This window comes from Crocuta crocuta, unplaced genomic scaffold (assembly GCF_008692635.1).
Source record: "Crocuta crocuta isolate KB4526 unplaced genomic scaffold, BGI_CrCroc_1.0 scaffold129, whole genome shotgun sequence".
Taxonomy (NCBI): domain Eukaryota; kingdom Metazoa; phylum Chordata; class Mammalia; order Carnivora; family Hyaenidae; genus Crocuta; species Crocuta crocuta.
Genome location: NW_027551571.1, coordinates 13383981 through 13404122, shown reverse-complemented (window position 1 = coordinate 13404122; position 20142 = coordinate 13383981).

The following is a 20142-nucleotide window of genomic DNA, read 5'->3' as shown; positions in this document are numbered from 1 at the left end:
TCATAATTTTATTTTTTTGTAATATCTTTGTAGGTTTTGGTCTTAGGATTATGTTGGCTTTATAAAGTGATTTGGAAAACATTCGGCTCCTTATGTTTTCCTTTAAAATTTGTATAAAATTGGTGTTATTTCTTCCTTCAATGTTTGATAGAATTTACCAGTAAAATAAATTATTTGCTATTTTATCATGCAAAGATATTTTATTAAAATAAACCCACAATTTCTTTATAAAGTACTATTTAGATTTTATATCATCTTGTGCCATTTTGGTAAGTCATATTTTTAAAAATGCATCAATTTCACCAAAAATATTTAATTTATTTCCATAAAATTTTCCATATTTTTATTACACATTTTATATCTGTATTTCATATCCATAGATATAACATCTTTCACTCACAATATTTTTAATTTGTGCTCTCCTTCATTCTTTTCTCAATATGATCAGCCTAAGTATTTCCCAAGTTTGTCATTTTTTTTCTTCAAAAAACTAAATGAGTTTCTTAGTTTGCTATTTTTTTGTTTTCAATTTAATTGATTTGTTGCTTTTATGTATATTTATTTCTCCCTTTTACCTGGATTTACTTTGCTTTTATGTTTCTAGCTTTTTAAAATAGAACTTTAGGTCATTGATTTTAGATCTTTCTTTAAATCTATCTATAAGCATTAAAGCTATATGTTTTCCTCTAAACACTGATTTAGCTGAATTCCAATTTTAACATGTTGCATTTTTATTATCATTGAATTTAAAATATTTTATTTCCATTGTCCTATCTGTTTTGACTAACAGATTATTTAAATATGTGCTGTTTACATTCCAAGTAGTTGGCCTTTTTAAAGATGTTTTATTCATAACAAATACTAATTTGATTTCATTATGGTCAGAGAATGTTCTTGGTATGACTTCAGTCTTTTTGAATATGTAGGGTCTTGTTTTATGGCCCAGTATATGATCTATCTTGGTGCACATCTCATATACATTTGGAAAGGGCATGTATTCTGCTGTTGTTGGCAATAATGTTTTACAAATAATAATTACATCAATGATCTGAGGAATACGTTACTTTTGTATAGGTACTATTTTCTCCAAGAGGGCATTTTTTTAAAACTGTGATTGTAAAATTGTCTATTTCTCTCTCTTTTTCAAATATATGTCTCCATTTATTTAGATCTTCTTTAATTTCTTTTAAACAATAATGTGTGGTTTCAGCATACCCATGCTGTGCATATTTTGTTAGACTTACATCTATTTAATATCTTTAGTGATGGCAAATGGCATTTTAAATTTAAATTTCCATGTGTTCCTTACTTATATGTGGAATGCAACTGATTTTGAATGCTGGCATTATATCCTGTGACCTTGCCAAAATCATTGACTAGTTGTGGAGTTTTTTCTATGGATTCCTTGGATTTTTTTATTTCTCTTTTTAATTATTGCCATTTTTTGCTTTCTGTTTTGAACACTTTTATTAGGCACATAGATATTTGTAGTTGTCATACATACCCGAGGAATTCACTCTATTTTCATTAGCTGATATTTCTGTTTTTCTCCAGTAATACTCTCTGTTTTGAGATCTATTTTATTTAATAATAGTACAGATATTTTGTCTTCTTATGCATACAGTATTCAAAGCATATATTTTTCCATTCCTCCACTTTCAAACTACCTTTATATTTTGAGTCTTATGTTTTGCTTTCATGTGTAAATTTTTCTTCACTTTTTGTTTTAATCCATTCTGACAGTTTTTTACCTTTTGCTTAGAGTGTTTTATTCATTACCATTTAATGCTATTATCAATGTTTGATATGAGTCTACCATTCTATTATTTATTTTCTGCTCATTTCATTGTTATTTTGAATCCTATCACTCCTTCCTGTCTTTTTTTGGATTATTTGAATATATGTTTTTTAAAGTATCCATTGGCTTTTTACCCTTACCTATTTGCACTATTTATTAGTGATTTATTGAGGGCTCTAAGGTTTAAAATATACACCGTTAATGTTTAATAGTCTAGAGCATTTTTGGTATATTTTATACATATTACATACAAATATATATTATAAATATGTTGTAAACTTATGTTATACATTATAAATGCCATATGACAATGTTATAATCTTGCTTTAACCAGTTCCGCATATCTTAAATAATTAAGGAAAAACATTGTCTTTTTACATAAGCCAATATGTTTACCATTTCCAGCGGTAGTTATTTATTCTGGAATATCTGAGTTTCCATCTACTTTCATTTCCCTTCTGTCTAATATATTTCTTTTATATTCTATTTTATCTTATTTAATTTATTTATTTTCTAGAAGCTGCCTTTATTTAACTTTCATCCTTGAAAGATATCTTACCTGTGTATAGAATTATGGATTGGGAGTTTTCCCCACCACCCGAACTTTAAAATGCTGTTCCTTTGTCTTCTAGTTTCTATATATTTGAATGAAGTCACTTAGTTCCTTTATATCAAATGTGAATTTTTGTCTTTATAATCTTTTGTAATTTTTTCATTCGTTTTTGGCTATTTTACTATTATGCTTAGGCATGGTTTTCTTAATATTTACTGTGCTTGAATTTTGCTGCATTTCATGGTTCTACAAATTTATGTCCTTCATCAAATTTTTTAAAAAAATCTTTTCGTTGTTTCCTCAAATATTTTCTTTTGCACCATATTTTTTTTTTAAGTTTATTCATTTATTTTGAAAGAGAAAGCACGCATATGAGTGCATGCATGAGTGGGGAAGGGGCAGAGGGAGAAAGAATCCCAGGCAGGCCCCATGCCTTCAGCATGGAGTCCAATGTGAGGCTTGAACTGACACACTGATATTATGATCTAAGCCAAAACCAAGTGTTGAACCCTTAACTGACTGAGTCACCCAGGCTTCTCCTGCCCCATATTCTTTTTCCTCATCTTCTGAGACTCCAATTATCCATATATTAGGCCTTTTGACATTGTTCCACATGTCTTAGAAACTGTCTTTCCCTTAACTTTTATTTCATTTGTTCTTTAGATTGGATAATTCTATTAATCTATCTTCACTTTCACTGACCATTTCTTTTTTCATGTCCATTCCACTTTTATTAGTTAGGGTTCCCTATAGAAAGAGAACCAATAGCGTGTGTGTGTGTGTGTGTGTGTGTGTGTGTGTGTGTGTGTGTAGAGAGAGGGAGAGACGGTTTAAGGAATTGGTTTACAATTTTAAGACTGGCAAGGCTAAGGTCTACTGAGTGGGTTGGCAGGTTAGACACCCAGGAAAGATCCAATGTTGCAGTTCAAATTATAAGAACCAGCAAGCAAGACTATCCAGCAACCCATTAAGCAATGCCATCCTTCTTTCCCAGGAGAGATCAGTCTTTATTTTATTAAGAAGATCTTTAGCTAATTGGATGAGGCCTGCTCACATTATGGAGGGCAATCGACTTTACTAAGTTCACTAATTTAGATGGTGTTTTCATCCTAAAAACGCCCTCACAGGAACATCTAGAATAATGTTTTGACCAAATATCTGAGCACTGTAGTCCAGCCAAGTTGACACATAATATTAACCATTACACTACTGTTAATGCCTGTCTAGTGACATTTTTATTTTAAATATTGTAATTGTTAAACATGGAAATTTCTACTTTGTTCTTTGTATAGTTTCTATTTCTCTGATGATATTTTATATCTTTTCATTCATTGTAAGCCTTTTAACATATATCATCTGGTATTATTATAATAATTGGTTTATAATCCCTGTGGGGTAATTATACCAACCTTGTCATCTCAGGTCTCATTTCCATTGATATTTCTTTCTTTTGAGATTGAGCCACATTTTCTTGATTTCTCATGTCACATAATTTTGGATCACATCCTGAGTATTGTGAATGTTATATTGTGAAGATCATGAATTTTTAAATATTTTTCCAAAGAGGCTTGATGTTTTTTATTTTGGGAGAGAATCAATTTGGTTTGAAGGAAACTGCAAACTCTTATCTTTGGGGGGAGATGTTTAAATCTTAGTTCTTTCCCTTTTTAGCTCACACATGTACATGTGAATGCCTTGGGGATTGGCCAGAGACTTGGGCAGAGCCTGAACACAAAATTTGTAACTACTTCTCTTTATCCTTTTCTTTTTGGAAATCTCCCTTTACTTCTCACCTCTCTGGTGGCTCACACTTTTACTTCTAGTTCTTCTGGTTCTTCTGGCCAGAAAGATGTGAGACATTCACTGGGTTTACCCTCTGACTAAAAGCTGTGTTAACGGGAATGCACACAGTGTCATTACTTTCTGCAAGTACTCATCTGTCTCCCGAATATTGCTACTTTTGTTCTGCTCTAGTAATTTCAGTTGGTTGTTTTAGTTGCGGTTGTCCTTGTTGCCCAGAATTTATAGTTTTATTTGCATGAGGGACCAGTCTAGTAGGAGCTACTAAATTACACTGGCAGCAACCATTCTGTCTTCATTTTTGAAGGACATTTTTGTTGTATATAACATATTGAACAAAAGGGTATTTTAAAAATTTCAGCACTTTCAAGATATTGTTCTTTGTCCTCTGACTTCCATGGTTTCTGTTGTGTTCTTATTCTTATTACTGTTCTGCTCTTTGTATTGTGTTTTCCACCCCCACCATGGGTATTTTTTCATTATTTTTTCATTTAAATTCAAGAGGGTTAACATACAGTGTAGTATCGGTGTCACAAGTAGAACGGAGTGATTCATCACTTTCATTTGACACCCGGTGCTCATCCCAACAAGTGCCTCCTTAATGCCCATCACCCATTTAATCCATCCTCCTACCCACCTCCCCTGCAGCAACCCTCAGTTTGCTCCCTGTATTTAAGGGTCTCTTATAGTCTGCCTCCCTCTCTGTTTTTATCTTATTTCTCCTTCCTTTCTCTTATGCTCATCTGTTGTGTTTCTTAAATCCCACATATGAATGAAATCATATATTTGCCTTTCTCTATCTGTCTTATTTCACTTAGCATAGTGCCCTCTAGTTCCATCCATGTTGTTAAAATAATTGGCAAGGTTTCATTTTTTGATGACTGAGTAATATTCCATTATATATACCCTATGGGTATTTTTAATATAATATGACATTCCTAGGTGATTTTTTTGGGTTATTTTTTATTTTGCTTGGAATTAGCTGAGCTCCTTGTGTCTGTGGATTGATTCCTTTTATTCATTTGAAAAATTCTCAGCCAAAATAACCTCAAACATTTACTTTTCTTATTTCCTTTTTCTTTTCTTTTTTTTTTTTTTTCCTGGGACTCCAATTTCAAGGATGTCAGACTATTTGATTTTTTTCTCTAGATTTTGGATGCTCTGCTCAATTTCTTTTATTATTTCTTTTTCTCTTCCTTCTTCTCTTCCTCTTCTTCCTTCTTCATATAGTATCAGTTGACCTGTCTTCAAATTCATTGATCCTTTTGTTACTCTATTTAGTCCATTGTTAAATCCTTTAAGTAGATTCTTCTTTTTTCATATAGTAATTTTCATGGAATCATACAATATATGGTCTTCTTTCAATTAGCATAATGTTTGAAGTTAATGTACATTATTGCATTTATCAGTTTGTCCACTTATTTTTATGGCAGAATAGTATTCCACTGCGTGGGTATGCCACACTGTGTTTATTCCTACCAGATGAAGAACATTTGAGATGGTCCTATTCTTGGCAGTTAAAAAAATGTTCATTTATTTTTCAAGGTGGGGGAGGGACAGAGAGAGAGAGAGGAAGAGAGAGAATTCCAAGTCCGCTCTGTGCAGTCAGCACAAAGCCCCACACGGGACTTCATCTCATAATGTGAGACCATGACCTGAGCTGAAATAGAGTTGCACACTTAAATGACTGAATCACCCAGGAGCCCCCTGGCCATGTTGAATAAAGTCTCTGTAAACATTCATACAGAGTTTTCTGTAAACATGAGTTGGAATTTCTCTTGTGTAAATATCTAGGACTGGGATGTCTGAGTCACATGGTATGTGTGATAGTCAACTTTGTAAGAAACTAAAACTGTTTTCCAAAGCAGTTGTATAACTTTACATTCCCACTTAGCAATGAATTAGCGTTCTAGTTGTTGTAAAATCTTACCAGTACTTGGTATTATCAGAAAAAAAAAGCCACTGTATAACACTTCTTGCTGTTGTGTAGTTTTTTGGAGCTTTTATTTGCTCTAATGACATATGAATACTGAGCAATTTTCATGTGCTTATTTTTCATCATTTTTTTGGTAAATGAAAATAATTACCCCAAGGTCATAAAATAATTGAGAAATGTTTCCTTATTTTCTATTTTCTTAAACTCCTTGTGTAGAACTGGCATTTCCCACTTCAGTGTTTGATAGAATTCACTAGTGAAACCGACTTGGTCTGGGATATTTGCATGTGTGTGTGTGTTGGTTGTGAGGAAGGTTTCTTAACTATAATTTAATGTAGTTAATAAACATAGGTCTATTTCAGTTTTTTTCTTTGCTGACTTCAATAGTAGGTATTTTTCAGGGAATTTGCCTATTGTATATAATGTGTGGAATTTATTTATATAAAGTTTACATATAATTATCTTTTATTATTTTATGCGATCTGAAGAGAAACCAGAGTATTATCTTTTATTATTTTAATCTATAAGCTCTCTAGCCATGTCTCTCTTTCATTGCTGAAATTGGCAATCTGTCTTTTTTTCTTATTAAATCTGGCTAGAGAGTTTTACATTTTTTTTATTTTTTCAATAAACGAGATTTTGATTTCACTGATCATCTTCATTGTTTTGCCTTTCTGATAACAAAATTTCATCAGTTTTTGCTGTGTGTGTGTGTGTATGCACACACAATTTAATAGTGGGCTTTTGTATTCTATATTTGAATTTGAGTGCATTTTTTTCTTTTTAAATCCTTGCTGGAGTAGTACTTCAAAAATTCTCATAATGAGTGTCTATAACTGGTAAACAATTTTGTATTTAGTGTAGATTTTCATATCTTTATTTTTGTTCCTATTCCAAAATATACTTTTGTATATATAAAATTTCATATTTGGATATCTTCTTACAGCACTTTGAATCTTTTTTTTCTTTAATGTTTGTTTGTTTGTTTGTTTGAGAGAGAAAGAGAGAGAGAGAGAAGGGAGGTGTAGAGTGAGAGAGAGAGAGAGAGAGAGGAAATCCCAAGCAGGCTCCACATTGCCACCCCAGAGCCTGACATGAGGCTGGATCTCACAAACTGAGATTATGACCTGAGCCCAAATCAAGAGTCAGATGCTTAACTGACTGAGCCACCCAGGTGCCCCTGAATCCTTCAACTTATCATTCTCTGCCTTTTATGATTCTGTTGTTAAGTCTGCTTTAGGTCCCACTATTGAAATATTGTGCTAGCCTGTCTTTTTCTCCAGTTGCTTTTATAATTTTTCTATTTTTAATTTTTATGATACCTGCCTGTGGCCCTATTTTTATTAGTTATTTGTTGAGGTGAAATGTTAGCCTGAAAACTCATCTGTTCCTCCAATTCTGTAAAATTTTCTTTCTAATTTTTAATCTTCTGATTCTCTTTATTTGAAATACATATTTGACATATTTTTTTCTAATTCTAGTTTTTATATCCCTTAACTGATATCCTAGTTAAATTCTTTTGTGCCATTTTCTAACCCCTCATTTGCTATGTCGAGTCTGGATAGTATTATGTCTTTCTCATTTAAGTGATTTTGTTTTTTCACTTCTTTTTTTTTTTTTTTTAATTTTTTTTTTAATGTTTTATTTATTTCTAGGAGACAGAGAGAGAGACAGCGTGAGCAGGGGAGGGCCAGAGAGAGAGGGAGTCACAGACTGAAACAGGCTCCAGGCTCTGAGCTGGCAGTCAGCACAGAGCCCGACGCGGGGCTCGAACCCACGAACCGCGAGATCATGACCTAAGCGAAAGTCGGACGCTTAACCGACTAAGCCACCCAGGCGCCCCTGTTTTTTCACTTCTTGTTCTTATTCAATTTCTGCAGTTTCTGTTTCATATTTTCCTGTTTGTTTTCATGGAAATTATTCTTTTATCTCTTTGATATCCCAACCGAAATTTATTTTGTAATTTTTATCAAGCTATTCTATAAAATTAATTTCATATGAGAACAGCTTTTCAATCTGTCAGTATTTGGCTGTCTTACCATATGATATAGTTATGCATTTTGGCATTCCTTCCCTGTGGTACTTCTGTGGACATGAAAAATCCTGTCGCTGAGCCAGCAGGTGGTTTAGTTCCAGTTCTGGTATTTGTACCCCTGTCCTACGATGATAAGCTCTAGGAAGAATCAACTACAGCTTCTTTTCGTCTTGTGTCACGGTTGGGAGCGACCCCTACAGCACTTTAGTCCAGGTACAGACCACAGCTTTAATCTCCCAGTTTGTGTGGAGACTTTAAGCCCATTTTGCTCCATGGGTTACTGGCCACCACTGCTTTGGTTTGGATCATGACCCACAAGGCTTGTGGCTTCAGCTCTGCTCACTGCTTTGCATTTAAGTTCTATTTCAGTCCATGGTGATGTTTGTTAGGCTTTTGAGCCCAACTCTCTCTTTTTGGATTTCTCTTTTTATGCTTAATTTATCATTGCTATGTGTTTAAAGCTGACAGAGGGTACTAGACATCAACTTAATGTCATCTTTATCAAAAATCTTCTTCTCTTTTTATAAATGGCAATCTGAAGCTCACAAGGGTGAACTCTCTGGTCTGAGGCCTTAGAGTGGTCTTGTCCCACTGAACAGGCACTCAGGTCTCCCAACTCTAAGCCCTGGGACTCTTCACTGTCCCCAGGTGCTCAGAACCTGAGCTGAAGGGCAGATCTCAGCACTGAGCTTCTTGTAGGAATGGATGGAGGCAAAGGCAGCCGCTGGTGAGAATCACCTCATGTTTCCTGATAAGGTAAAGAAGATGTTTAATAGATTTCATCACGCCCAAATTCATGTCTGACTAAAAACCTTTCTTTCAGCAAGCTGTCACAGCACGAGGGAAGCACATCACAGTGTGCAATGCCACACGCAGCCAACGACCTTTGCATTCACCTTAACACCCAAAGCTCTAGCAACAGTATTTCCCTTTGGAGGCAATGTGGCTTCCTTAAAAAGAAGAGATATAAAGGGAAAGTATTGATTTTCAATTTGAAATAGGCAAACATTTACTTGTACATTGTACAAATATAATACAATTGTCGGTTGAAAAATGTCACTCAGCTTAAGAAAAAAAGTGTTTAATGTGGTATGTGTATGTAAAGGAAAAAAAAAAAGTAAAACCTGGTTGCTGGGAACTATCACCTGATCAAACATCAGTTCCTCATAAAATTGCAGAGCAGTGTGATTAGAGCTGGCTGACTAAACTAATTTACTACTTAAAGGTCTGTAAAGATGGGGTGCCTGGGTGGCTCAGTCAGTTAAGCTAAGCATCCAACTTTGACTCAGGTCATGAACTCAGGATTCGTGAGTTTGAGCCCCGCATTGGGTTCTCTGCTGTCAGCACAGAGCCTGTTGTGGATCCTCTGTCTCCTCTCTCCCCACCAAAAAAAAAAAAAAAAACAAAACAAAACATTAAAAGAATTTTTTTTAAGTCTGTTAAGATAAAACTATCCAGCAAATTGCTGACTGAAATAAATCAAGATTTTTAGAGTTAGATAGATATTTTTCCTCCTTTTTCAAATTTTTAATGTTTTATTTATTTCTGAGAGAGAGAGACAGCATGAACAGGGGAGGGTCAGAGAGAGAGGGAGACACAGAATCCGAAACAGGCTCCATAAAGGCTCTGAGCTGTGAGCACAGAGCCCGACGTGGGGCTCGAACCCACGAACCGAGAGATCATGACCTGAGCTGAAGTCAGACGCTTAACCGACTGAACCACCCAGGTGCCCCACCTTTTTTTTTTTTTTTTGGATATTTTCTCTCCTATTGTTTACTGTAAAAATAAGCTAAAAAATGGAGCACCTGGGTGGCCCAGTCAGTTAAGTGTCTGACTCTTCATTCCAGCTCAGGTTATGATGTCATGGTTCATGAGTTCAAGCCCCACATTGGGGTTCCGAATGGACAGTGCGGAGCACGCGTGGGATTCTCTATCTCCATCTCTCACTGCCCCTTCCATGCTCGCTCTCTCTCTCTCTTAAAAAATAAATAAACTAACTAAAAAAATTAAATACTTTTGGTATCTCTAGCCATAGCAAACGCACTGCAGGCTTGAAATGACATTAGATTCTCTTCATGCTCCAGCTGGACGGCCACCATGCACTGAGTCCTTTCATTCCCGCAGCTGTGTGCTTATTGTATGTCTGTGTGGTCACTCTCTCCCTAATTTCTATAATTCAGAGTTCCAAATGAAACCCTACACACTTAGAAAGCTACTTTTACTTGCAAACATGTATTGGAAGATGATTTAAGTTCCATGCAGTGTACCCTACGGGATCTCTCAGTACCCAGCAGTGGTTTAAGGGGGTATTCAGTCGACCAAATGCCGGAAGGAAGGTGACTGCAGATAAAGGGCAGCCACAAACCTCAGCAGATTGTCATTCCTGAGCATAGCTACAGGAAGGGGGTATTTCCCTTGCTGTGTTCTAAGATTAATGTGTGTAGCAATTGACCGATGTGGATAGGCCAAGTGGGGAGTATTTAAAGGATCAAGTCAGTGTTTGTCTAATGCTTTGAAGATAAAGGTGAAGATAATGGGCAAATTCCTATTATTGCAAATGATCTAGTAATTACTATAATAATTATCCTTATCCAACCATAGACCAACAACAGATATATTTGAGTACCTTGAATTTCATAAATCATGGTGCATCCCTCAGCTGTAGTAGGGCTCAGTGTAAGTAATAACGCAGATCAAATAACCATGAGCAGCAAAGCTCCTCTGCTCACTCACCAGGTCTCACACTGAGCTACCTCTCTCACACCTTGCAATCAAGTAACATACAATAGCAAATACACTCCAGGAGGCTGGAGGGAGGCCAGGGAGGTGAGGGGGCGTCCCGCTCCCAGGTTCTCTGGCTCTACAGTGTCAAACAGTAAGTGAGTATCTCCAATGAACCAGCTAATATCTTTGTGTTGAACTGACAGACTGTTTTGACATTATTAGACACAGCCAAACAAAAGATGAAAACAGACTGGTAGCCACATTTCACAGTCTGGTTGTAGGCACAAAGCAGTCAAACACACCTGCAAGAAAGCCTGAACTGTGATCTTTGATCCTGGTGCCATTCAAAATCCCCACCAAGCCTCTCCTCCTCTATGAAGTTTTTCCAGCTAAAGTAACCATGGGATGAGTCCCAGCCTCACAGTGTGAGACTCATGTTTTACCCTTACCCTTATAAACAAGTGCTTAACTACAGCTGTGATGGTCCACCTCAGTCAGGAAGGTACAAGAGAATGACAGGGGCATTCCTAGGCATAAAACATGCTAGAACTTAGAGACCAGGCCTGCGGGTGGGAAGAAAGGATCAGAAATCGGGAGGCTTGATGCCCTGCATTCAACCTCATTTCCACACCACAGAGCTTGAAAGCCTCGACGCTTCAAGGTTAAATAGAGCTTTATGGCAAACAGAGTGGTACCACCTTTCATGATGGGGAATACATTTGGAAAACTTGATGATGTAGCAATGGACCCAAAAGAGTTTTGAATCAATTCAGAGATAACAAGTCCATTATGTATTAGGGAGGAAGCTGTTACGTATCCTTAATCAAGTTCTCTGCCAGTGGACTTCTTGACACCCTAATTAGAGAAAGAATCCAGGGCTGGAAGGAGGGTGGTCCTGGGAACATGTGCCTTTTCTCTGATGTGGCAGGACAATTCAGGTTTGGCGTGCATCAGCCCTGTCTGAGACACAGAGTCCTGCCCTTCCTCTCTGCCTTCAACCTTTCCAGGGCACTCTTACTGGAACACCTCTCCATCTACTCCAGGTCATCATTAAATAGTCAAACAAATGATCAGTGAACGTGCAACACTAAGTGACTAACAGATTCCTACAGATACAAGGAAAAGGGAAAACAGTGATCATTTTTCCAAAGCACTGGAGTTTCAGACAGACCTGGAATAAAATCTCATCTGTGTCACCCAAAGCAAGTCACGTTGGAACTAGTCACATATAGTTAACATGAAGATAGGAGGAGATGGTCTTTCAATTTATGAGTTTTGCTTTTGGTGTATTGTTTGAAAAGGTCTTTCTATGCCTTTCTATGCATGGATGATGAAGATAGTCTTCTACTTTGTTAGCAGCTTAAAGTTTTGTTTTTTGTAGTGGGGTTTCTTTTTTGGTGCTTTTTAAACAAGGTCATTTTTTTTTTTTTGGCCCTTTATGGGTAGCCTATTATACTACTACCTTTCATAAAAGAGACTATCTTTCCCTAGTGATTTATAATGTGATTTTTGCTATAACGCAAGTCATCATTAATGTGCACGTTTGCTTATGGGCTTTCTCTTCTGTTCATTTGTTAATTCCTTTTATGTAAATGCATCACTTTTATTATTTCTCTAGTTCTAAAGTACATCTTGATTTCTTGTAGGAGAAATTCTTTTTCCTTCTCCTTCTCCTGACTTGCCTCTTCTTCCTCCCTTCTCTTTTAACCATGATTGACTCTTCTTAGATTTTCATATTCGCCTCTGCATTTTAGAATTGGCATAAAAGATTCCATCTCATAAAAATCTTGTTGGAATTTTTATATGAACCTCTTTAATTCACAGAATAATTTGGGGGAGATTTGGTAGTTTTTACAAGATTGGGTCTTCCAAAAGTGAACATTGTATATTCATATATTTATCCTGATTGTCTTTTGGGTCCTCCAGTGAATTTTAAATGATCTCTGTGTAAATATTTTACAAATTTTCTTTGCCAGAACTAATTTCTACAGCCTTTAAACATTTATTTACTTATTTGTTTTTGGAAGAGACAGAGACAGAGACAGAATCCCAAGAAGGCTCCACACTCAGAGTGGAAACCAACATGGGGCTCCATCCCATGACTAGAAGATCATGACCTGATCTGAAAATCATGAGTCAGATCCCCAACAAACTGAGACACCCAAGCACCCCCAGGATCTTTAATAATCATATTTTGATTGGTTCCTGCAAGTTGATTGAAAGAATATTGATTTATATTTGCTGATCTTGTGTTCAACAGACTTGCTTGTATAAATCAGTATCTCAGCAAGAAAAAGATGGAACACTCATGCTAGGTTAATTTGAGAAGAGTTTAGTGAAAGGGACTAATTACAGAGGTGTGAGCAGGGAAGTCCCCATAGGAGGTCTGCCTGGCAAATGCTAAGCCATTCATGAAGGGGATCAACTGTTGGGAGAATATTAGCCTGACCTTGTTTCCTCTGGTAGATCTCCTGCCTTTGCCTTTGCTCTCCATCTCACCAGTGGCCAGACCCATCTGAAGCTCACAGAAGTTAATGTCACAGGGCACAGAGAGAGTTGGGGAAGGATGGAGAAGGGTGTGAAAGTACAAGTGGAAACTTACCCACATATTGCTGACTCCTGTTAGTTTCTATAGTTTTTCTGTCAGTCTTCTTATATTTTCTAGACAGACATCTATGACATCATCGAATATTTTTCTCTATTAATCCTTCAACGTATTTGTTTTTCTTAACGTATTTCACTGACTAGGTTCTCCAGTATAATGTGAGCTAAAGATTGTGACAGTGAGTTGGTTGGTCTTGGTCCTGATTTATATGAGACTACTTCTAACATTTTATCAGTATGTAGGGTTTGTGCTCTAGTATGGCTTTTGTTTTATGTATTCTTTTTTTTTAATCAAGTTAAGTTGGTTCCTTTCTGATCCTAGGTAAGTGCTTTCTGTTGTTGTTTAAAAACCGTGGACTGGGGGCACCTGGGTGGCTTAGTCGGTTAAGCGTCCGACTTTGGCTCAGGTCATGATCTCACAGTTTGTGGGTTCAAGCCTTGTGTCGGGCTCTGTGCTGAGGAATAGCTCAGAGCCCGGGGCCTGCTTCGGATTCTGTGTCTCCTTCTCTTTCTGACCCTCCCCTGCTCACGCTGTCTCTATCTGTATCTCAAAAATAAATTAAACATTTAAAAAAACCCCACAGATTGTTATATTTTAACAGATACACTTTAATACTACTATTAAACATTTCTTAATGTGATAAATTCCATTATTATTTTTTATATGTATGAAAAACATCTGCAGTTCTGTTATAAATTCTACCTTGTTACAATGCATTTTAAAAACTATATACTGCTGTTTTTGATATGTTAATATTTTGTTTAGGAGAGTAGCATTTATATTCATAAGTGAGATTGCCTATAACTTCCTTAATTATCCTGTTTTCAAATTAAGTTTGTACTAGCCAGATGAAATAAGATATCTACGTCTTCTTTTTTTTTTATTATTATAAATTTTGAGTAAAATAGGAATTAGCTGTTTTTGAAGGTTTGATAAAACTTTTTGACATGGTATCTTGGTCTGAAGGGTTGTATGGTTTTGACTGCCTGTGCCATTTGTTTAATGGTTATAAATGAATCTAGGATTTAATGTATTTTGAGTCAATTAACATTTTACTGTATTTTCCAATTGTTGATGCAAAATTATTCTGAATATACTTTTATATAATATCATTTAAATTTTCTGTATTTTACAGAAATTTTACACTCCTTCTTTGTATGTTTCTTTCTTTCTGACCTTTCAATTACCTTTCAGTTATCTACCATCTCTATAATTTTCCATTTTATTTCATAAATTTTGTTCTTACCTCTACCTTTGGCTTTTCAACATCATTTCTGAATTTACTGCTTTCTTTTAAAGCTTAAAACTGATATAATTAGTTTTCAATATTTTTTTTCTTTAAAAAATTTTTTAAATGTTTATTTATTTTTGAAAGAGAGTGAGTAGGGGAGGGGTAGAGGGAGACAGAGGATCCAAAGTGGGCTCTGTGCTGACAGCAGAAAGCTTGATACAGGGCTCAAACTCATGAGCCAGGAGATTATAATCTGAGCCCAAGTCAGAGGCTTAACTAACTGAGCCACCTACGTGTCCCCCATATTTATTTTTTTCTAATATATAAATGTATAAGACTTCACAGTTTTCTCTGAGACCTTTTTCAGTAGAAATAATTATGTAACCATGACTATAGCAACAGCTATAATGGCTGATATTTGTAGTATATATTGCTTTCATTGTAATTCAGTTCTAAATGTTTAAATTTCTATTGTGATTTTCTTAGCAATATTGTGTTTTCAATTTGCCATTTTCTTATCTCTTTTTCCTTCTTTCCTGCTTTTATTAGATAGATTATTTTATTTTTTTCCATTTCTTCCTCTACAGGGTTGAAAAATTGTACAGTTCACTGCTATTCTTTTGATGGTCGCTCTAAATATTTTTACCATTCATACTTCAGTTAACATATAGTACAGTGTTAATCAATATCCTTATCTTCCTTCTGAACATCTTTCTTGTTATTGGTATTTCATAATTTAATCTACTTTGCATTTAAACTCTCCTAAATACATTATTTTATTGTTGGTATTTTTAAATTTGTATTTTTTTAAATCAGTTATTCATTTTTGAGGAGAGAGAGACAGAGCGTGAGCAGGGAGGGGCAGAGATAGAGAGAGACAGAATCTGAAGGAGGTTCCCAGCTCTGAGCTGTCAGCACAGAGCCCAGTGCTGGGCTTGACCCCGTGAACTGTGAGATCATGATCTGAGCTGAAGTTGGATGCATAACCGACTAAGCTGCCCAGGCACCCCTGTTTTTGGTATTTTTAAAAGTTACTGCCAATTTAAGCTTATCAGAATAAATCAAAATTTATCAAAATGTTTTGTTCTTTCTCCTCCATTGATTTTATACCAGCTATTTTCAATATATCATTTTTCAAGTTTACAAGGTTGATTTCTGGAAGAGTGTACACACTTCACACTTCTATTTAATATTCCTTTAAAAACCACTTTTATTACACAGAAGGCAGCATGGCAAATTAGATTATAAGACAACGTGCATTTTTCTTACATCTGCCCAATCAATGTCAAACCTCAAAAATCCCAACTAGGAAAAAGTCTGTCAGAATTATATTCCATTTAGGAAAGAAATATCATTTTGTTACCATTCAAGTCCCTATTCCCCCTTCTTTTTCTCAAGGTGTGGTATGAAATGTCTGCTAGCAGAAGCTTCAGGATTTAACCAAATGAAGAAGAATGATGTGCAACTAGTACACACTGTGAGTAAATATGGTGCTTCTGAATTGTTTGAAACTTTTCCCTGCTGATTCTGGCTGCCGGACGGGAGGGTCCTTCACTTTTAAAGATCAGATCTGATGTGTGGATAAACTGGTGATATACTTGAGGATTTTAGTATTCTTTACATTTAAACCTAATACAGCAGCCTGTGTGTGTGTGTGTGTGTGCATGTGTGTGTTAGAGATCTGTATTTTCCTTACATATTAGGCCATTCTTTAGGTATACTGTGCTTTAGATATGTTGTGCCTCTAATCTGAGGAAAGTAGAAACATTTTGAGGTTTGATTTTTACAACAATGGGTTTTACTGACACCCCAATATCTGAATAATTTGGAAGTTGTTGTGGGCTTGTATTTCAATGCATCTCCAAATCTAAATACCTATGGTAATGGGTAGGACTGTGTGTTTAATGCTTGCTATATATGCAGAAGCTAGCATTAAAAAAACAAAAACAAAAACACTTTGCTTATTGTAGGCAAAATATCTGACTTAAGCTTTCAACTTGTCATTCAAATTTCCATTTGTTTCTAATTGGCAAAGTTATGTGATAAATACTCTGTCTGCTCTTTAAAAACTGAACCATTGATACTGCATTTATTGTAGATTATGTGACAAACATTGGCCTCTTTCAATAACCCTGACTTGTCTTTGCTCCTGCCTCCTTCCTTCCTTTGTATCTGGTGGTAGAGAATTGTGCATCGTCCTTTAGACCAGGAACTCCCTGGATACAAGGATTGGTTTTATTCATTTTTTAAATGTCCCCTGAAATGGCAGGCAGTGGGGAATGCAGCGGGGAATGCCATGAATGCTGGCTAAATGAATGGGTGAGTGTACACTGCTGCCCTTATAGCCCTGGTACTTTGGCTCAGGGTGTCGGGATGATGGATGTGTTTGTGGGATGATTCCTACAAGGGACAGCCAGCATCCCACGTGGCCTGCCCCAGGTGCCCGAGGGAACCTGCCTTCTCATTTTCTCCGGCCTTGTTAGGATTAGCGGAAGAAGAGAAGGGCTGATGGCAAACTTGCATGTTGAGTGAACTCATAGACACATCACACTACAGACTCACACGAGTTCTGTGTCTGGACATCACGTGCTTCCCTCCCAACCTGATTATATTGCATAAATCTGTGAGTGTGCAAAAATTTGAATGAATCTTCCCAATTTCTCAGATTCTGAATATTTATTCACCGCTATATTTTATATCGGCCACACTCTTTTCCTTGGCCATGTGTCTACATTTCTGTGCACTTACTGTCTGGACACACTCCTTCTTAGTATTTAAACAAAGGCTTAGGCATTTGCAGATACAGTATTAATGAGAGAAAAGTAGGAACCGTTTAAAACTGGCACGTGTCCAGGAGACAGACACAGTCATGCCAGTGACAAGAGGCATGTCTTCTCTGCCTGAAGCTCTGAGTGCATAATGAAAAGGGGATTGTGGAACAGGGCATTGCCCAGGCAGAGAACCAGATAGGGTGGCGGGACCATTCTTAATCTCGCCCCTGCCGTACACCTCGTAAACTGATAACTCAGGGTAGAATTTCCCAGCTAGCAACTGGAAAAGAAGTGGGTTTTACAAGCAAACTGAAGCAGTCTGACAGCTCCCAGTAAACAGAACGTAGGTCTTCTCTGTAACCTGGATAGGAAGCGGCTGTCTGCTGCCCCATACCTCTTCTGCTAGTGTGTCAGAAGCTGACCCACAGAAAATAATACTGATAAAATTAATAGAGAGGTCACATGTATTGAATGCTTGCCAGGTGCCAGCCACTGTGCTAAGTGCTTCATAAATGTGATCTCATTTCATTTTCGGAAAAAGCCCATTGTAATTATTTTGATTTCACAGATAATGAAGCTAAAGCTCAGAGATGTTAAGTACTTTTCCTAACGTGTCACAGCTAGTAAGGGGCAGGGCTGGGCCTATGATTAAAGCTTAGTTGTATCTGATGACGACGGCTGCTCTTCCGCTTTCCCACTGCCAGGGTAACCCGGACCCCACCTCCCCACGATACCCTCCACGGATAGTCAGCAAAATTATGGCTTCCTTGCTTAGCTGTCTGTCATCCCACTGGGCTATGAACTTCCTGGAGGCGGAAGTCTGTTCCTCTGTGTCCCCAGTGCCTGGCATGGTATCTGGTGCAAAGAAAGAACACAGGAGATGTGTGATGAACAAACCAGTAAATAAATGAAACAAACATTTGGTAAAGAGCTGTTTGTCAAAGACCCTTTATTGCATCTTTACTGGTCATCTCTGCCCCAGCATGGAAAATCATGTCACGTAATAGGATTTAAATGTATTTTTGGATGTAGATGACAAATCAGTTTTCTTCGTAACACAGTCAAGAAATAGAAGTATCAGCAGAAGGAAATAAAAGTTTCTCTTTGGGAATAGGTGACTCCACAGAAGGCTGCAAATTCATGGTCGGGATCTTGAAGAACAGGTAGTCAATCTGTTAGGGTCAAGTTCAGAAAGCCTCACCTGTCTCCCGTCTCAGAGCCTGGAGTGAGCTGATTCAATGCAAACTGGCAACCACCTCTCAGTGTATAAGACAGCTGCCAGCTGGCTGGATTAGGGCTGCTTCCAAACCTAGCTTTCATTCTTTCTGAGACAGAACCAGACAACAGATAAGGGCTCGGGGTGCTCCCTCAGAAACGCAGCTGCTGCTTTTCAGAGCACGTTGCAGGAAGGCTACACTCTGTGGAATCAACAGACGAGTTCTGAGTTTGTAAATGCCAAGTTCAGAGCAAGGAGCAGACAGCTCCAGGCTGGCTCTGTGGAGCTCCAGAGCGGACCGCTCGCAGGGGGATCTGCACGCTTCTGAAAACCCAGCCACACTAGTTACGGGTTCTCACCAGCTCCTTAGAGAAGGGCCGCGAGGGACTGAGGTCAGTCTGCGGTGTGTGCTTCACCTGCTGTCATAGTAAGGACCCAGGGCAAACTATCCGGTCCTCACGCGAGAGGGGATCCAGTTACAGCTTTCCCCCGCTATCCGAAAGTAGTGCGTTCCTATGAAAACTTTCATAAGCTGTAATTGTGTGACGCAGAGAAGCGATTCTTAGTCATTTACATGAAAACAATTTGGAGAGTTTCCAGACCCCCAGAATAATCACTCTTAGATTTTTCTGATACCTTGGGGCACATATTGCTATGTAAATCCAGATAAAGACCAGACGCTCACAGATGCAGTTTGAAGCCAAGGGCAGCTTGACGCTGGGATGGGGCGTGTGGTTCCTGGGGAAGGAGCTTGGCGGGGCCACTCGCGCTGCTTGACTGGGGTGCGTCTACACCGCCTTGCTGCAGAACGAATGCCACGCGTGATTTTCACTTTTCACCTTTTTTTCCGTAAAAGCAAAATCCTCTTCAGATTTCGCCCAGTTAGCAAAAATAGCCACTAATGTAGGTCTTCTTGTAAAAGTGAAGTGGCGTATCACAAGCTTTGGAAAAGCAGAGGATACCTGTGTTCTCCAGGACGCCTTGAATTAAAGGGTTGAAAGCTTTTCCAGATATGCCCCGGATGGAGTGCATCACTTCCTTGGAGGAGCCAAACCAAGGAGGCAGACCTTTAGGCGGGGATGTTGCCTGAATGCCTTATATACTGTCAGAGATGTGGGAATAAACAGACCTGTTTTTTGTTTCTCTTCAGACTGCTAAAGGCCAGGTGTTTTAGGAGGGTAGTGGGCTTGTGTAGAAACAATGGACAGGGCTGCAGAGAGAGACAGGCAAAGGTCTAACCCTCCCCAGCCAAACCATTCATTTCTGTAGGTGTTGTTCTGGACTGTGTGGGGTGTGCATTTTAGTGATGGATCTCAGATTGCTAGGAAGAGTTGCCCCTGGCTCTACACTTAGAAGAAGTGCACATGATACTGAGTCATAGAAAGTATTTGTTTCAGTAGTTTTTAAGGGATATGGAAGCACACACACACATGGGGTAGACTAGGTGATGTGGGAAGTCAGTTATACACCTGC